Raw genomic sequence first — 19654 nt, forward strand, 5'->3', positions numbered from 1 at the left:
GTGTTGGGCCACTGCACTCGGCTTCAATCGCGTTGCGGTATGCTCCCTCATAGCTTTATACTTGCTCTTTGCTTAGACCCGCTTAGAGGCGCCACTGGTAGCCATCTAGCGGGTGCTTTCTTAAGTACGCTCGCATTGCAGTAGCAGACACTTTGCAGCAGGGTCACTCCACGCCAACTGAACCAGTGTTTTTTCGAACATCACAGATATAGTTGAAACAATTTTCACATGTTTGTTGGAGTTCAAAACTCATTCACGACGTTTATTTTCCATCCCAAAAGCATTCTAGCATTTCTGCGAAAACTTATTATTCTTGTGCACTCAGCTAGAAGGCACCAATTAAAATTATTTTCAGAGGCACATTGTATAATGCAGTCGTTCAAATGGTGCTTATGGCAAGACAATCAAGTGGTGTGACTGCCAAAAAGACAATGCTTGTAATATTTGAATACTTCGAGTCATTTTGGCACCGGCAAAAGCGGGTAAAATTGCAAAGTTCAATTTTTTCCCGCAACGCAAGTAAATCCAGGAAGCAGAAATGAAATATAGAATGTTAGCCTAGTTGACATAGTCTAGCCGAAAAAATATTTCAAACTTTGAAGGTTTAGCTGATCACCAGGAAAAAAAAAGTGTGAAGCTCACACTTTTAAACCCGGTCTTGCCGGGCTTAATGCTTTGTCTCGTAGGCATTGCACTCCTGCGCCGCAAAAAGATGATAGGAAAGAATTCAATTCAATCTCACCCCACAATTCGATCTTCTGTGACTTACGAGAGAGAAATGCCTACCCTTTACTGCTTGCAAATTGCAAGCCATGCACGATGTCATTAAGAGAATTTATACAATTTCCGACACCAGGACAGCGCAAGTTCACAAATACTCGTTTATCGCAGTGAAACACCTTCAACAAGTAACAAGAACCCTTCAAATCCGTCATGAAATCCGCGGACTCCACAAGTTTTCACACCTTTGCATTGAGGTGCAATGAGGACAGGGAAGTGGTTGCAATCGTTTCAACATCATAACAGACCCATGACGACTAGCTCAGTCGCCTGCCCAACTATTGACCCTTTTCGCGGCGACCCCGTGGGCGCTGCCATGTTTGATCACGTGGTGACGCGTCCATTGCTTGCCTCAGCTGCCTCCGTTGCCTTCGTGTTTACAATGGATGTGTATATGACGTCGGCGTGGCTTAGCAAACCTCTTGTTTCGGGAGATAACGTAGATGGCGACTGTGTTGACGACACGAAGCTTTGGCCACAGCTTCAGAGAACATGCAAAAGCGCTTTCGGAGCTGATTAAGCTTTGTCCAAACGGCTCGAGCAGCGTATATGGTGCTTCTTCTCTAAAGACAGGGCTAAATATGTATGTATTCCAAGCTATTCGAACTTTCCGCTTACGGATTCAATCAGGATTAATGTGTTTTGCTCTTTGTCCTTTATTTGGCAAATGCTTCGAAGCATCGGCTTGTCACGTACGTTACTGACTCAGTCAAGTTTGTCGGTGCGGTCATTATCTGATTATTTTCTGCCTAATTGCTCTCGATTGTGCTCAACTCCGAAAGATTCGTTCTTGCTGCGTACAAAGAAACGTAGCTATTCTATACATTGTAATACCTTGTAGCAAAGATGTATTATCACTAGTAACTCGCTTACTCTTGTGCACCGTCACGAAGCATTCAGCTTCGACCATTCGTGCGCTGTCGGTGGTCCTTCATTTATTGTGCGTAATATATAGTGCGCATATATTCAAGTGTGCGCCCGTTAAGTTATTCTTGATACGTTGGCGATAGAGTGGGCGTAAGTTTTCGTGTCAGTTGAGGTAGATCTGTGTAGATAGTGCGCGAAACTTACTGTGACAGGAAGCGGCGCTACACCCTTTACCATTGCTCAACGAGAAGTACTCACGCTTGCCGACGTTCCGGGGTTGAAGTCCTTTCTTTGGAGGTTAGCGATAGAATGCTGGCAGATGAGTGAAGTTTTTTATCCTCGAGGAAAGTCGTGCATCAGGAAGGGACGGCGACACATGCCGCCATTGTGTAGAAGTGGTCCGTGAACTTGGTGCACAAATTCATTCCATTCCTTAATATGCTAGTCATTATTTTTGCAGCCAACTACTTCACACGACTTTAATGCACCGCTCCACAATTTGCAGCATGATTTGAGCACAATGCGGTAGCGAAAACTCAGTTGCATTGCCAATAGCCGATCGCACAGAAGCAAGGTAGAATCTGTAATGGTTTCGTATTCGTGCGCGGTCGCTGAGGAGACGTATGGCGCGCCGCCGAAAGCGCCATCTCGTTTCTCTAGAACAAACTGCTCCGCGAAAAGGGTCAATATTCTTTCCATCCGATCCCCGCGCTCTCCACTAATCACTGAAGTTTAGCCTCCGACGGAACAGAAGCGAATTCATGTCTGATTTCTTGCCCGTGACCTTACCGCGCCAAAACGAAGTCACGCAGGAAGCGTGACTTCGGAAGCTTCGGGCTGCAGTGGCTCTTACGCCATTGGTGACCTGTGCTTGGAGATCGACAAAGGGCGACCAAGGAACGTGCCATTCAGAGCTTTCCGTTCTTTAAACTATATTCGACATACACTGTCACCGGGATCTGCCCGATTTGCCATGACGCTTTTTCGCCAGTGTCATCCACGACCATGACAGCACGACGAAAACGCAGTATCGACGTTGGAGCGATGAAAGCGGTATTATGACGTGATCATGACATCATGCAATGGGATGACAACTCTGAAACAGTGACATCATTACAACGACAAGCGTGAAGCTGACGGCATGATGACGGTAATGGGATGACGACGACTGTGTGATGGCGATGGCGTGTCGACAAAAGTATGACAAAGGTCGGAAGACGAAGCTGCATTGATGACAATGAAAAGGCCACGACGTCATCATGACGAAAGTATGACAACGAGTGAACGACGATGGCACTAAAAGGCGCCTGAATAACGACTGAATGACGACGGCATGATTAGGATAGAACGACAGATGAGGAATGATGTCAAATTAACAACGGAGGCGGTATGAGGGAGGTGGCATGCCGACATTAGGAGGACGTTTTAAAATGATGACGATGCTTCGACGAGAACAGCACGACTGGGGCATCACGAGAGTCGGATGACGAAGCTGGGATGACGACGATGGAGTGGCCACGACGGCATCACGACCACATACTCAATTGCCTAAGCTATAAATATATGTATATGTAGTAGACAACTTAGGTCACGGGCTAAGTAGACAGACAGACTCAAAACGCCTGAAGCACACAAAGAATCCTAATCGCATTAAAATTTACAGAGAGTACCACATTTCGCTTTGCATGCGGGCAAAAAAAGTTAGAAGGCGATTGAACCATGGCGTCTATCAAGCTTTTTTCGCTGAAACGTGGCTCTCGCAGTAAATATATGCTTTGTACACTTCATTCTTACCCCCTGCTCGGTGCTTCAACTACAGGTTGAGTCGACTTCCAGCGTTTGTAAAGCGCTAGCAATAGGAGTGCTAAAGTGGTAGTAAGTGTATGGACGTGAAGTGTGGGGTGGCGGTCACTTAGTAGAGACGGGATGGGAGACGTCTGGGGCTACAAGCAATACTTTACGAAGGTGATTGCATTCGCGATGTTGAACGCTGTCACCGCACAGCGCCAGGAGCGCTGTCGCCCGAACACGCGGCCGCTTCCAGTACTACGCGCAATATCCTGTAAAAATAATTACTGTTTACATTCGTGACAGTGAACAACCGAGAATGCCGACCCTGTATTCCATGGAACTTATGAAATGGGCAGTTCCATTTACGCACAGTTCGTGATCGCAGTTGGGCTTGCACAGCTGGCGGACTCGCAGAAGACGGCTAGGTTGCCGATGTCGTGGTGGCTGGCCAACGCGGCCAGCGACGCTTATGGGGAAATGGTATCAGTTGCACACGGCACAGCACATTTCCCCGTTATCGTATGTAGCCAACGAAACATGGCGCAGTCGTGATTTGCTCCTCACAGCTATATTCAGATGAGCTTACGAGGATGCCGAGCGACGTCATCTTCGTTTAAATGACCAGGATGACCAGATGTGAACACCGCAATACCAATAATAAGAAAAGAAAGAATATACATGGTATACGCCTTGTTTTACGCTGCGTAGTGTACTGCATGATCACATTTGCGGACTACATGCAGGAGCGCACTAACACAAGTGCACTTCCGCTCCGTAGCCGTTGGCTGCGCTGCGACAGAACCTTGTCGCCCGCTATGTGTCCGGGAACACAAACGTGCTTAATGGCACACCAGATCTGTCTTTAGAATTAAGTAATGGGGGCTGGCGCGAACGCCAAGCCCCACTACCAAAAATTGCATGCTCCAGCTACCCCGACTTGGGGAAGTGGCGTGCTTCAGCCAACCGCAGTGCAATGGCAGGCCTCAGCACGGGGCCGCGGCCTCAGTGATCACCGCCGACCCAGCACCAGGTAAGTATGCAGCGACAGCAGTCGGTAAATGAGGCCATGTCTGGAACAATGGCATGTGGCACAAGTAGACGAGTCAATTGAAAGTTAATTTGTGAATGCGGCAAAATTGCGAGAGCTCTTTTAGGCGACTTTTTCTGATAGAAGCACATCGTGTCCACAAACTTGCAAATTAAATTTGTGAATTGTTTCGCAGTCTGAGCTGCAGTTGAAAACTTATGCGAGAAAATGTGTGAGAAAGTAAGCGCGCGGTTTTTACCTGCCATGTCACCTGCCGCTGTAGCATGGCGGGCTCTGACGGAACAATGTTGACTGTGGCAATGCGCAGCTCCCGGCCGGCCTTTGCGGCTGCGTTTAGATGGAGTGAAATGCAAAAAGGTTCGTGCTCTTAGATTAGGAACCCTAGTTGGTCAAAATTTATCTTGATTCTCACCACGACGTACATCATAATCAGATCGTGAATCAGGGGTGCTGTTGTCGTCAGGAGCGCAATGCATCTCCAACGCGGCGGCCATCAGAGCGTTGACCTTGTACGCCGGCTGCTACACGTGCAATCGTGCTGACGTGACATCTCTGATATAATGCACTTGGTTTCTGTGTGAACAAAAGCACAGGTTTTACCTAACTCATTTGAAAAGAATGAAAGTAAATTTAGCTTTCGCGCTTTTTAGTGAAAAAGTGCTCAAAGGCATGTTTCTGTTTAGATCGCAGGTACAACAGTGCTGAAATTCAGTGTCTGCGACAGAACATCTTATAGCTATAATGACGTCAAGGTACACAAAACTTGGACTGGCACCATCATCGGAAGATGCCGCAGAGCTTGAGGCATCCCTTGTACTTTTCGACGAATGGGAACAAGCTTTAAAAAAATGCGGAATGGGTTACCACATGCAGCACATTCTCACTTTTGGTGGGAATGTGCTGTATCTGACATCTTCGGTGGGGTTCGAATACCTGTTGACGCCAAGACTAATAGTCGACCAGGAGCAGCTCGAAAACTTATTCGGCATAATAAGGCAATATTCAGGTACTAATGACCATCCAAGCCCAGGGAAATTTCTTATAACTGTAAATTGTCCAAGTTTTTACAACCTCGCGCGATCCCCCAAATCTGGAAAACTGCCCGGCACAGGTTATCAATGCTCTGCTCGACACTTCGTCAGCAGGCACAAACAACAGTGCTGTCTTTGGCATACAAGACATTGTCGAGGATATGCTAGAGGTCGGAAACATTGAGGGTGCTGGCTCTGCCATTCAATCTGCTTTAAGAAAGGACCACAGCAGTTGTGTAGTAGAAAAAAGTGATAGCCGTCTGGTTTTTTACATGGCTGGCTATGTAGCCAGAAAGTTTAAAAGAAAAAGTTCTTTTGTGTGTGAAAAACATTGCAAATAACTAACAGCACAAATACTTGTTCTTTGTGCTGACACGCTTGCACTTTTACACCAAATCACCCAACGAAGATAGAGCTGCGCAGAGGGAAAAACAGAAGCACGTTAAGCTGAGAAGGTACCAGTAGGTCGAGACGAGTGCAATTTACACGTTGGAAAAAAGTCCAATTACAGATGCAATTACAAATGACCAAACCCCCTAGTCCATATGCTGTCCATGACTTGCGCCGAATTAAAAGTCACAACGCATTTTTTCGTACTGTTATTTCCGACTAGCCTTGCAATGTAAACATATATTGACACTAAAAGCCGTGCTGGAACTTAATTTCTATAGAGTAATTAACTGCTAACCACATCTCGAATGTCATTTTCTGGCATGGTGGTGAACCGCGAAGTATGATAATGGTGACAAAATGTTTCAGAAAACCAGCTGGATGCGTCCATCTTTATTACTATTATTATTATTATTACTACTAATGGCAACAAGCTGTTACTGGCTATTTATGCTTCGCGGTAGCACGCAGTACCGCCAGAGTAAAGGCACATCGTTATCTTGCTGCACCCTTGTGAAGCACACTATTCAAGTCTTAATGTATGAAAGTACACCGCTCGTCGGAAGCTTTCCGTGCTCCGGCCACGCAACTGGAATAAGTTTCAGCGGAAACAGCAGCGTGTTGTTTTTGAACATAAAACGCGTCGTATGACCAAGTAAAAAGAATGCGACGCGCAGCACGAATTAAAATTATATGCTGAATTGGAAAAGTATTACTGACATGACAATACTAGCCGCTCTAGATTTTCCGCTGCGCTGAATTTAGTGCTTCATATCGCGCCCCGATAACTTGGAAAATAAATAAAATTAATGAGGTGCACAATGTATGCGAACTGTAACACGCAACATCTGCATCCGCCGCAGAAAACGTGAAATTACAGCCGACGGCCGCACTATAACCACGCCGCTTAACGCGCTCCCAACGCGCGCAGCGCCACCTGAGGCGGCCGCCATGTTGCATTGCAACTGTGCACCTCTTCGCTCCCGCCCGTCACACTGCCCCTTCTAGCCACCATAATTTGGCTGTGCTGCCACACAAACTTGTCGCCCGCTATACAGGGTGTTTCAATTTGGCTGCACCAATTTTTTACAAATTGCCTGTGGCAGGTAGCACAACTGTAATCCTTGGTATAAACTACTCGATGAGGCGGCCATTACTCCCACAAGAAATCAAGACGCCTAATTGAATAATTAAGATAATTACGCTAATTAACTTTTTTCATTTAGTATTTTACGGCACATGTTTCTATATATGAATTATAGCGCCTGAGTTCGCAAGGCGTATCCACAGGAAACGAATTCTGGGGACTGAACCAGTTTCGAGATATTAATTGTCAATGTGTCTGATGAAATGCATTGGTGTTCCCGTTACTTTTGTGCTTCAAGGCATAAAACTGCATTTTCCTCAAAAAAGTTAACTGGAACGCTTATGCACCCCCCCCTCCCCCCTTTCCCGTCGGACACTTTCAAAATCAATAAATATGCCGACACCCGAGGCCACTAAATGCAAAGTGCCGGTTTGGTTTGGTCTGGTGCCTATAGAAATAGCACGGGGGATTGGCCATGAATCGGGCGCCAGTGGCAAGTGCCGGCTCTTTAAATAAAGTTTATTACTTCTTCTTCGAAACTGGTTCAGTCGTGAGAATTCATTCCATGTGGATACGCCTTGCGAACTGAGCGGCTACAATTCATCGTTTGCAAGATGTGCCATGAAATAATTCACAAGAAAGTTGATTAGCGTAATTCTGTTAATTATTCAATTAGGCTTTCCATTTATCGTGGAAGTAATGGCCGCCTCATTGACAAGTTTAGATGAAGGATTATAATTGTGCTATCTGCCACATGCAACTTTTTAAAGATCGGTGCAGCTAAAATGAAACACCCTGTATGTCCGGGAACACTCACGTGCTTAATGGCACACCATATCTGTCTTTGGAATTGACTGATGGGGGCTGGCGCGCACGCCCAGCCCCGCTACCAAAAATTGCATGCTCCAGCTACCCCGACTTGGGGAAGTGGCGCGCTTCAGCCAACCGCAGTGCAATGGCAAGGCCTCAGCACGGGGCCGCGGCCTCAGTGATCACCGCCGACCCAGCACCAGGTAAGTATGCAGCGACAGTGTTCGGGAAACGAGGCCATGCATGGAACAATGGCATGTGGCACAAGTAGACGAGTCAATTGCAAGTTAATCTGTGAATGCGGCAAAATTGAGAAAGCTCTTTTAGGTGACTTTTCTGACAGAAGAGCATCGTGCCCACAAACCTATAAATGAAGTTAGATAATTGTTTTGTAGTCTCAGCTGCAGGGTGAGAACTTATGCGAGAAAATGTGTGAGAAAGTAAGCGTGCTGTTTTTACCTGCCATGTCACGTGCCGCGGTAGCATGGCAGGCTCTGACGGAACATTGTTGACTGCGGCAATGCGCAGCTCCCGGCCTTGGCGGCTGCGTTTAGATGGAGCGAAACGCAAAAGCGTTCGTGCGCTTAGATTAGGAACCCTAGTTGGGCAAAATTTATCTTGATTCTCACCACGACGTACATCAAGGTGAGATCGTGATTTTGACGCGTAAAGCCCAGAACTTAATTTTTATAATTAACGGCGCGTCGTCTTTTATTTGACGACTAGTCGCACTCACGAACACAAGATGAGAATTGTACTGTCAGGTCATCTACTTAAAGGAAAAACGTTTCCTGCTCTATTACATTAAAAATGACTAGCGTACTAAAATGTTGCGCGCCTTTGTTTCTCTTTGACTTTACAACTTCTTGCAATGAGACTGCTAGGCCACTTCGACATTGACCAAAATTTAAAAATTTATTATTTTCATGTCCACGTTGATAAAAAAATGTCACAGTTTCGCCCTAAGGGCGAAGCAATGAATGCGATAGCAACACAGCAATGTCATACGAAGTAAGGTGAGCGGCTTTGGTAGCAACAACACGCAGAACTGTTGTCGACGCCATCGGCGTTTTGCCCGCGTTAGCTCAAAATGCGTGCGGCGTTGGTGACTGTTGCTGGAGCCTCTCATATAAATAGGCACTTGGTGCCGCAGCTAAACGTCGCGTCCCTTCCTTCCCCCTCCCCCACGGCCTCTCGCGCGTCTGAAGAAGGCGCGTTTGCTCTACATATATGGTGATTGTAAAGGAGGAAAGAGACGCCTACTTCTGCAGCCCTTAAGGAAGCACGGCGCAGAACGCGCGTTTGTTCTCCGCCGTGCGTTCACTCCCCGTGAAAGAGCGCGTCCCTCGCGCCCTTTCACTCGCACATACAGCGTTCGGCGGCGCGCGGCCACGATTTCATCTCCATTGACGTATTACGGAACCTCACGGCGACGGCGACGGCGACGGCGACGGCAGAAATCTGCTTTTGAGTGTCCATATAATTGCTATCGCAATAAAACAGTATGATGTCCAATCTCACTTTTAAGAAATCCGAGGACACTCCTCATGAGTTGCGAATGCGAAAGCATAAATGTTCAATTGCACGCCGCTGAGCGTACTCCTCGCGGGAAAGCGAGCGCGTTGAGACGCTTGGCGCGTTTTAATTTGACTTTACCGAGGTGAAATTAGAACGTAGGGGAGAGCTTACGTGGACAAGGAACACACGGATAACACAGGCTTCCGAGAGCGAGAGTGTATTTTATTGAAGCGAAAGCTTCATTACGCTAAGTTGGGCAGCCGTCGGTGACTCAACAGTTTCCACCTTGAGAGCTAGAGGTCAAACCACAGGAGAGCATTAAGGCGGATTTATAGTCCATCGGCACGCGGGCGAGCCTCATCAGACGCCGGCGCGTCAGAGCGCATTGACCGCGCGTCCGGTTACGTTGGCGGCGCCAGTACGTCGAACCATCGGTCGAACTATAGCCGCTGTTTTCTCGCCAATGACCCACCGTGGTTGCTCAGCGGCTATGGTTTTGGGCTGCTGAGCACGAGGTCGCGGGATCGAATGACGGCCACGGCGGCCGCATTTCGATGGGGGCGAAATGCGAAAACACCCGCGTACTTAGATTTAGGTGCACGTTAAAGAAACCCAGGTGGTCCAAATTTCCGGTTTCCCCCCCTACGGCGTGCCTCATAATCAGATCGTTGTTTTGGCACGTAACACCCCGTAATTTTTTTTCTCGCCAACGTGACATAACGTGTGCGCGCGTTCACGCTACGTTGGACTATATTTAGGCCTTTACGGAGCCCTGAAAGGGGGAATTGCCGCCGTTGCCCGAGTAAAGTTGGGCCCGGCTGCGAGTTCCAATCAAGTCTCACTACTTTACTGATCACCGCAGTGTCTTCATAGGCATAAAAAATGATGAATAAACACTGTATACATTACAAACAACCCTGTATATCATTGCGAAACCACACCTCGGCCACAACTCGACAATGGGCCTAGCCAGGGCAGTGAAGCTTTCGCTTCCATCCGGAATACCTCTCTGCCCCGCTACCCGACGGAATATTGTTGATATTGTCGCTGGATTTGTGGTCCTCCTCAGACCACTATAAATTCACACTAGCTGACTGTTGGATGATTCGTTAAGAAGCGCGTTGAGAAACTTATGGCAGATTCAACTGGTCATTTTCGAGCGCTCTAAAGAGCGTTCTCGCGGTGTGGTTCACACTCGGCTGGTTGATATCGCGGGCTGGGAACACAATCGCTGGGTTCACTCCGAGAGCCGTGCTCGCGCTCCGTGTTCTCTGAGGCACTATCACCTTAGAGGTCGGAGCGTGACCTAGATACGACATAATCCTGATCACATGACTCTTCCGATTGCTCTGTGAGGAGCTGGATGTTCGGATGGGGCAGACTTTCTCTGGCGCCTTTCTCGAGAGGGCTCTGTTCATCGCTACAAGCCGAGTTGTAGCACGGCAGGAACCAGCCGAATGTACCATTCAATTGTTGGCATGCTCTGTAACCCTGCTCAGAGTAACGGGACGTTAGCACTATGCGCGAGTGTTCGCAAGGCACGCAGGTTTGTAAGAAGGCGCTCGACTGGCACACTGCATGTACCGAATAATATTCTCTACGCCACAACGTCCTTCACGCATTGATATGCGAGGAAGGAGCAGGACTATGGTGCCCACGAACAGTAGATCCACTCGCAGCTTTCTTGACGTATAGGTCAGGTGGGGTGATATGGCATCGCTTTATGTCTGAGCCGACGTCGTCCACCGCCGGTTCCTTGGTTTCGTGTATGACCAGTCGTGAAGGAGACTGCCAGTTAAGATTAAAAGCGACATCACTGACGTCACGAGCAGAAACTTGAAAGTTCAGCACCAGACACACTGCATAAAAAAAAGGGGTGTCCGGATGCTGTCCGATGATCAACAGTTTGCTGTTTGCTGCGTTGCTTCCTTATCTACGTGAACGTGTAAACTGGGAACGAGAGTAGCGGCGCCGGTGGAAGACCAGCGATATAGATGCGTGACGCTGTGGTGCGGTAAGCACATAGAAGCAACCGGTGCATGAGTTGGTTTGACTTACGCGAATAATTCCAAGGAAGAACATCAAGATGGCTCTATTTGCGGTCACATCAGCAGGGATACCGAAACCTCCGACCACGGTGGTAGGATGGTACGGCCGACGAAGTTGTAAGTGAAGCTTTAACGCCTTCTTAAACAGTTCTCGGGATAGTTTCAAGGTCAATACGCATCTAAGCATCATTGACACAATGTCTTACAGGTTCTTGAACTCGTTGGTTACGCTAGAAAAACAGACCGAGAAGGCTAACTAGTAAGCAGCTCGCAACCAGGTCATGCCCGAAACGTTCGCGAATGTATTCACACTAAAGTTACAGAGGAGCCCGCCTCAGTGATTCAGTGGCTGCTCTGCTCTTATGATCAGTCACAGGTCGTGAGTACCATTCCAGTTTGCGGACACCTTATTCCATAGGGGCCGCAGTGCCCAAATATTTGGTTATCCAGATTAGGTGCACCTTAGGGAATCTGGAAATTAATGTGGAGTCCTTCACTATGGCGTATCTCGTACCATAGAGATGTTTGTAAAGAAAATTGATTTCTCTGTCGTAGGATGCATGTTGCATTCAGACGTGAGATCAATCAGTCGCTCAATCAAATTTTCATTGGAGTAATTAATTGGCACATGCAAGAATCACGCAGTGCGTATATATAGTTACGAAGGCAGCACGGCTGACGTTTAAATAAGTTGCCGGTAATAGTGTTGCATGCGTGCACAGGTCGCTGTGGTATGTCTGCGCAATCTGTGAACATTGACATCGCAACGGCTCATCGTTCTACAACACGACTGTTGTTTGTGTCGTGAGTGATCGTCGTTCGGGGATTTGTATGCGCGTGAGTTCGTTGATTTGAAGTCGGGTGTTCTACCTCTACTCCACCACGCCACCACAAAGAGCAATGGAACGAAAAATCTTAGGAGTAACGTTAAGAGACAGGAAGAGAGCGGTGTGGATCAGAGAACAAACGGGGGTAGACGATATTCTAGTTGACATTAAGCGGAAGAAATGGAGCTGGACAGGCCATGTAATGCGTAGGATGGACAACCGGTGGACCATTAGGGTTACAGAATGGATACCAAGAGAAGGGAAGCGCAGTCGAGGACGGCAGAAAGTCAGGTGGGATGATGAGGTTAGGAAATTCGCAGGCGCAAGTTGGAATACGCTAGCGCAAGACAGGGGTAATTGGAGATCGCAGGGAGAGGCCTTCGTCCTGCAGTGGACATAAATATAGGCTGATGATGATGATGATGAGTTCGTTGACGTGAACGTGCCTCGGCTGGCGCCCACGGGGTCGATTAGGTGGCGGTTTCCTCTGGAGACATCGGTGGAGGTTTCGGCCAACGTTACTAGACAAGCTAGTCTAGTAACGTTCGTTTTGGCAAACGGCTGGAGGTGCGGTGATGAGTGCGGTGTGTCGCGGCCTCTGTCGCAGCTACACGCGCAGCAAGCCTACACGCCGACCTTTGGTGGCTTTTATGGTTACGCCGGCTGCAAATAGATGGCGCTACGATCATCATGGGCGCAAACGGCGCGATTTTTGTGAAGGGGGAGCAGGCGTTGGCGTTACGTCGTGGTGCGGTGTGGCGTCATGGGAAGAACGAAGAGAGACAAAACTGCTCAGGGTGTTGCAGCGCAAGGTTGATTGATGATTGGGTCATGTGCACCGGGTGCGGGTCCTGGCACCCCCTGGGCGCCATACAGCAGCTGGAGGACCAGTTCGAAATGGTGACGCGGAGTCACCACACAGACACGGAGTCACCACACAGACACGGAGGCGCACAGGCCGCCAGGGGAAGCTCTGGTGGCACTATCCACGACGGGCTGTGAGAGAGGACAGGTGCAGGGCAGCGACGGAAAGTGCGGTGGGCAGAGTCGCGCTGAGGAGAACACACAGACGGCGGCAGGCAACGGAAAGACGCCCAATGACACGGCACGGCTGGTGCAACGAGTACACGCGTACACGCGTATACGCCCGAGCGCATGCACACCGGGAGCCGCGAGACGGCCACGCCGAGCAGTTTCATCCCGAGCCCATACCATTAACCTACACGCACATCCTAGAACCCTATCGCCTTGCACGAAGAACACTACCGCCGCCTCAAAATGCTCTGACGCGAGAGGAAGCCGTAATATGGCGAAAACTCCAAACAAACGCATATCAACGTTTCAGTCTGTACCACGCCATACACCCTGCACTGTGTTCCTATAAATGCCCACACTGCGATCAATGCGCAACGCTTTACCACATGGTATGGGCTTGCGCAAGACAGGGGTAATTGGAGATCGCAGGGAGAGAGGCCTTCGTCCTGCAGTGGACATAAAATATAGGCTGCGGCTGCTGCTGATGATGATGGGCTTGCGTAAACACACCACATCTCACATCTCACACTCATAACACACCCCACCACGCGGCAATCGGAGGCAGCGCTGTCCAGCTATGACTCGATGGACGAGCTCAACCGGCTCAACCGAGCGAGAAGGGCAGCTAAGGCCGCTGGACTCCTGGAATGAGGGGACAACTCTCTACAGAGCGTAGGAGCTACCTACGCTGTTGTGCGCTTTTGCATAAAGTTTATTCTCTTTGGGGAGCAAATGAAAGAAAGCGGAGAGAGATGGCCAGACCCCAGATCATAGCGGACAGCAGCCACAGGGAGACTCGGCACACGAAAACAGGAGGCGGTATTTGTGTTCGGAGACGGCAACGCTGTCCGAACGAAGCGAAAGTTACTGAAGCTGGGCAGTTGGAACAGGAACGTGCATTCAGAGTGGAGACGGAAGCCACCATGAAGGATGTGGTTGCGGCAGTAGAAGAAGCACCGGACGTGTGGGAACATCAGAGGCATGGCGGTGTTGCATGCAGGTCAAAGCGACGTGATGGACAAGAATGCAGTGCCAGAGAGCACATTAGCGGAACTGTGCACTCAGCTGCAGATGTGGAAAGAGATCGCTCCGAACCATTGGTTTGTGTTGTATGCGGTGCCAAGTCCCCGGACGGGCATTGACCAGCTTCTCTGCATCTGCAGACAGTGGAATGCAAGCCTGCGATCTCTGTGTAATAAATTGGGCCCATGGGTTGAGTGTGTAGCCATGAACTGGTTTCAGGGAGATGCGCTGGACGACATGATGTGCAAGAACATGGCAGAGGAGCTAGGGAAACGCCTTGGACGAGGGCTGTGTGCTTTTTTAGAGGTGCGCCCACCAGGAAGCACTGGAGAGGAAATTGGGGGGGGGGGGGGCATTCAGCAAGTCAACTCGATGATGGAGACTCTCAGCTTAGCTTTAGTCCACATGGCGGAAGAGCAGTGGAAGCAGAGAAGAGGATGAAAGTCCACGAATACCAAGCGCTTGTGGGTACAACAGGGATGGACAGGAAGGAAGGGAGTGCGGACGATAGAACTCCTGCAGTCCGGCGGAAGCTGAGGGGGGCTGTATTCCAGGGACGTCGGAAACACAGGGGACCTCACCAATACAGTGACGAGATTGTGCAGTGACTCCGCCTTCATCACGTGGAGGAGCGGGGGAGAAAGGAGTGGCATGAAATGAGATCGGCGCTCGCTCGTCGCCACTGGCCTTCACATCGGCATGCCGCACCCGAACAAATTGCAGATCGAAGCGGACATTGAAGACAGGAAGAAGGAATTCCGCCAGAACCCATCTCACGTTGATTGCCGACGTCATTGCGATTAACTTGCAAAACAGTGTAGCGACATCGTCTTGCTGAAGACACCTTAATTTAGAATCTGGAGTGGTCATTCCGAGATTTTTCATTGCTTAAGCTATATGCGGCATACACTGCTTCCGGGACCTGCCCAATTTGCCGTGAGACTTGTGCGCCAGTGTCATCCATGACACTGACAGCATGACGAAAATGCAGTATCGACGATGGAGCGACGAGAGCTGTATGACGACGAAATCATGACGACATGCAATAGGGTGACGACTCATAAATAATGACAACATAAAAACGACCAGCGAGACGACAACGGCACGAGAACAATGGGATGACGACGAGTTTATGACAATGATGACATGACGACAAACGTATCGGAAGATCGGAAGAGGAAGTGTGGAATAACGATAATGTAACGATCATGACGTCATCATGAAGAAGTTACGACAACGAATGAACGACAATGACTGTATGACAACGACGCAGTGACGTCGATGGCATTAAAATGCAGCTGAATGACGACTGAAGGACGACAGCATGATTGCGATAGAAAGGCAAATGAAGAAGGACGTCAAATGAACAACGAAGGCGGTTTGATGGCTGTTACATAACGACAATAAGATGACGTTTTTGAATTCATGATGATGTTACAACGATAATAGTACGACTGCGGCATCATGCGAGAATCGGATGACGAAGCTGGAATGACGACGATGATTTATCACGAGGCATCACGACCACGAGCACACACTCAATTGCCTAGCTAGTAGACAATTTGGGTCACGGGGTCGGCGTAAGAGGCTAGGTGGATAGATAGACTCAAAGTGCCTGGACAGACGAAGAATCCTAATCGCATTAAAAGGTTCAAAGGGTACCAGACGTCTCTGTGCATGCACACAAACAACTTAGAAGGCGATGGATCCATCCAGAAGGTGTGAATAGATCTAGATGGCATCACAATAAATTATATGCTGCATGCATTCCAATCTTATCCTCATCTCGGTGCTTGAACTACCGGTTGAATCGATTTCGAACCTTTTTAATGCGCTAGCATTAGGAGTGTTAAAATAGAAGAAAGTGTACGTATGAGAAGTGTGGGGAGCCGGTCACTTAGTAGAGACGGGATGGGAGGCGTCTGGTGCTACAAGCAAAATTTTCCTAAGGTGATAGCATTCTCAATGAACGCTCTCATCCCAAAGCACCAGAAGCAATCTCGCTCGTACATTCGGACGCTTCCAGTATGTCACAAAAGAGCGCATAATCGAAGCGCGCGCAGCGCATCACTCAAGCCAGCAAGGAAACAAGACTGCCCCTCGGCAGCTTGGACAGAGAGAGAGAGCGCATACGCCACAGACAGCCGACGCGACCAACGGAGTCTAGAAGCTACGACAAGATACGCTAAGGCAACGGTAACGAGAGAGAGGAGGAGAGAGAGAGCGCTGAAACACCCTCTCACTCGTCGAGTCGAGAGAGAGAGAGAGGGAGTACTACAGCGTAAGCGTGCGCCTACGGATGAGTCACCACCCTCCTCGACGACGGTCCGACGGCCGCGGTCGAAGACGCGAGAAATGACGAAGATTCCCAGGCTTTTTTCATGCTACGGGATCACAACTCCGACCGAACGTTTCAGAACCACCGGCGAAGGCAATAAAAGAGCCGTGCGGGAATCGGAAGGGGGATCAGACCACGACGGTGAAGAGATGTGACGTGAAGACCGAGCGTCTGTGGAAGAAGGAGATTCCCCGGCAAGCTAACCGACGAGTTCATCGAGCCGTGTGCTTTTCCGGAAAGAAGTTCCTTCTTCGAGATTTGCCTCGAGCTACGCCGAGATCGTCCGTCTCAAGACCAGCAAGAGTGGATACGATTGGAAACTTTGTGTTCCTATTCATTCTGTACTTTACGTGTTGGACTCTTAGTGCTTGTCGTTAATTATTTTCCAGTGTTTTGTTAATACACATCTGAATTGTACTGTGATGTGTCTAGCCGAAGTGTGCATGTGTGTATGTAACCGGCCTTGTTTGAAGAATATACTTTGTTGTGTTTTGACAACTCTCTGCTCTGACTGGGTCTTTGGACCACGACCGGCGTTCACAGGCGCCCCAGAGGGCCCCTTTTAGTTGTCCTTGCTTTCGTGGGGTTATTTTCGGAAGCTGATAAGTTGGCTTTGAAATTTTCCCCGGCGCTGGCGCCTCGTTCACAGGGTGTGTGACACAGTGCTACATGCAATATCTTGCAAAAATAATCACTGATCACACTCACGAGAACCGGAACAACCGAGAATACCGACCCTGTATGCCATGGAATTTATGAAAGGGGCCGTTTCTTTCACGCACAGTTTGTAATCGCAGTTGGGTTTGCACAGCTGGCGGACTCGCGGAAGACGGCAAGGTTGCCGGCGCCGAGGTGGCTGGCCATCGCGACCAGCGACGCTTTTGGGGTAGTGGTATGAGTTGCACACGGCACAGCACCTTTCCCTGTTATCGTGTGCAGCCAACTAAACACTGCTCAACAACACAGCTGTCGTGATATGCTCTTCATAGCTATGTTCAGACGAGCACGCCGAGCGACGTCATCTTTGTTTAAATGACGAGGAGAACCAGATGTGAACACGGCAAAGCCAATAATAAGAAAAGAAAGAATAGATGGTATACGCCTTGTCTTATGCTGCGTAGTCTACAGATATTCACATTCGCGGACTACATGCAGGAGCGCATGAACAAAAGTGTGCTTCGGCTCAGTAGCCTTTGGCTGTGCTTGCTGACCCAGGAAGTTGTCGCCCGCTTTATGTCCGGGAACACACACGTGCTGACACACCATATCTGTCTTTAGAATTAAGTAATGGGGGCTGGCGCGGACGCCGAGCCCCACTACCAAAAATTGCATGCTCCAGCTACCCCGACTTGGGGAAGTGGCGTGCTTCAGCCAACCGCAGTGCAATGGAAAGGCCTCAGCACGGGGCCGCGGCCTCAGGTAAAGAGAAGTTTATTTCAACAAACATACACATGTGCACTTGACTTCAGTACAGGAAAACTTTCAAATGCTAACAACACAGGTACATACAGTCAGTGATCACCGCCGACCCAGCACCAGGTAAGTATGCAGCGACAGTGTTCGGGAAACGAGGCCACGCCTGGAAGAATGGCATGTGGTACAGGTAGGCAAGTCAATTGCTAGCTAATCTGTGAATGCGGCAAAATTGCGAAAGCTCTTTTAGGTGACTTCTCTGACAGAACAGCATCGTGCCCACAAACCTGTAAATTAAATTAGAGAATTGTTTCGCAGTCTGAGCTGCAGGTGAGATATTATGCGCGACAATGTGGCAGGAAGTAAGCGTGCTGTTTTTTAGATGCCACGCTACCAGACTATGGCAATGCACACCTGAGCTCGAGGTCACGTGTTTGATCCCGGCCGTGGCGGCTGCGTTTTGATGGGGCGAAATGGAAAAACGCTCGCGAACTTAGAATTGGAATGCCAGTTGGTCAAAATTATTCCGGATTCTCACTACGGCGTGCCTCATATTCAGATCGTGATTTTGGCACGTAAAGCCCCAGCATTTATTTAGTTTAATTAACGGCGCGTAGTGTTTTACCTAACGATTTATCGCAGCGACGAACGCAAGTTGAGACTTCTATCCTGTGCTGCCGGCTCATCTAGTTAGAGGAAAAATCGTTTACTGTTCTTTTATATTAAGAATGACTAGGATGGAACAAAGAAAAATCACGCAGAAACTGCTCTAGGAGTTTCCTGAGTATGCGTAAGCATTGTACCACTTGCTTTTCTCCACACAGCCCGGTATCATTATCAATGTTATGAAAAATGATCGGCCCAGTAAGTATGAACCCTTAGCAACCCTCATCAGCCCGGTGTCCTTATCAGTGCTATGAAAATTGATCCGACCAGCATGAACCCTTAGCAACCCTCATCGATCGTTATCAACCTTATCGAACATGATCCGACCCTTATCAACTCTTACCTGCCCTTATCAACCTGCATGTCCAGCGAAGGTGTTCTAAAACCACCACTACATTTGCAATGCTTTATTGATGGTTCGGATGCTTGTTTTGGGCTTGTGCTTTATTGAAACGTACGATTTTCTGTGTGTTGTATGGGCAAGAGTAGTAGTAGTAGTAGTAGAAAACTTTATTTTATGTTTTAAAACGAAGTCTCAGAGGGTGGAGCCCTCAGTCCAGGGCCCCATTTGCTGCTGCTATCCGGCTGGCCCGGTCGATCAGGCATCGCTGGTCGTCGAAGGCTGTGCTGGAAAGAGCGGCTTCCCACTGGGATGGGGAGGGGTTGGGTATTCTAGGTAAGCCGGGTGGTTTGGAGCATTCCCACGTAGAATGGTAGAGGTTTGGGTGACCACCACAGAAAGGACATTTGTCGGGGTACTGGCTAGGGTAAAAAGTGTGGCGGCGAGCAAGGTTGGGGAACGTATTAGTTTGGAGCTGGCGCCAAGCGGCTGCATCTGCACGGTTTAGCTTTACGTGTGGTGGAGGGAATGTTCTATGGGATAGTCTGTGGTGTTGTAGTATATGCGTGTATGTAAGCGGTATCGTTTCCACCTTGTCTGGGTTGGACTGGTCTTCCACCGGTGCCTGGAGGGTTAGGCCTC

General features: G+C 49.0%; 1 protein-coding gene, 2 non-coding genes and 1 pseudogene across 3 annotated transcripts in view; 1 reads left to right on the top strand and 3 right to left on the bottom strand.

The window, feature by feature from the left end:
- Window positions 1–19654, top strand: part of LOC119432532 (sericin 1-like) — an 860508-nt gene that overhangs the window by 744216 nt on the left and 96638 nt on the right. The window lies entirely within an intron of this gene.
- Window positions 4316–4476, bottom strand: LOC119434182 (U1 spliceosomal RNA). Its single transcript, XR_005188573.1, has one exon. It is a non-coding gene; the product is annotated as a U1 spliceosomal RNA (small nuclear RNA).
- Window positions 7853–8015, bottom strand: LOC119434172 (U1 spliceosomal RNA). Its single transcript, XR_005188567.2, has one exon. It is a non-coding gene; the product is annotated as a U1 spliceosomal RNA (small nuclear RNA).
- Window positions 17882–18140, bottom strand: LOC119434175 (U1 spliceosomal RNA; annotated as a pseudogene).

The sequence above is a fragment of the Dermacentor silvarum genome, chromosome 11 (assembly GCF_013339745.2).
Source record: "Dermacentor silvarum isolate Dsil-2018 chromosome 11, BIME_Dsil_1.4, whole genome shotgun sequence".
In the NCBI taxonomy this organism is placed as follows: Eukaryota; Metazoa; Arthropoda; class Arachnida; order Ixodida; family Ixodidae; genus Dermacentor; species Dermacentor silvarum.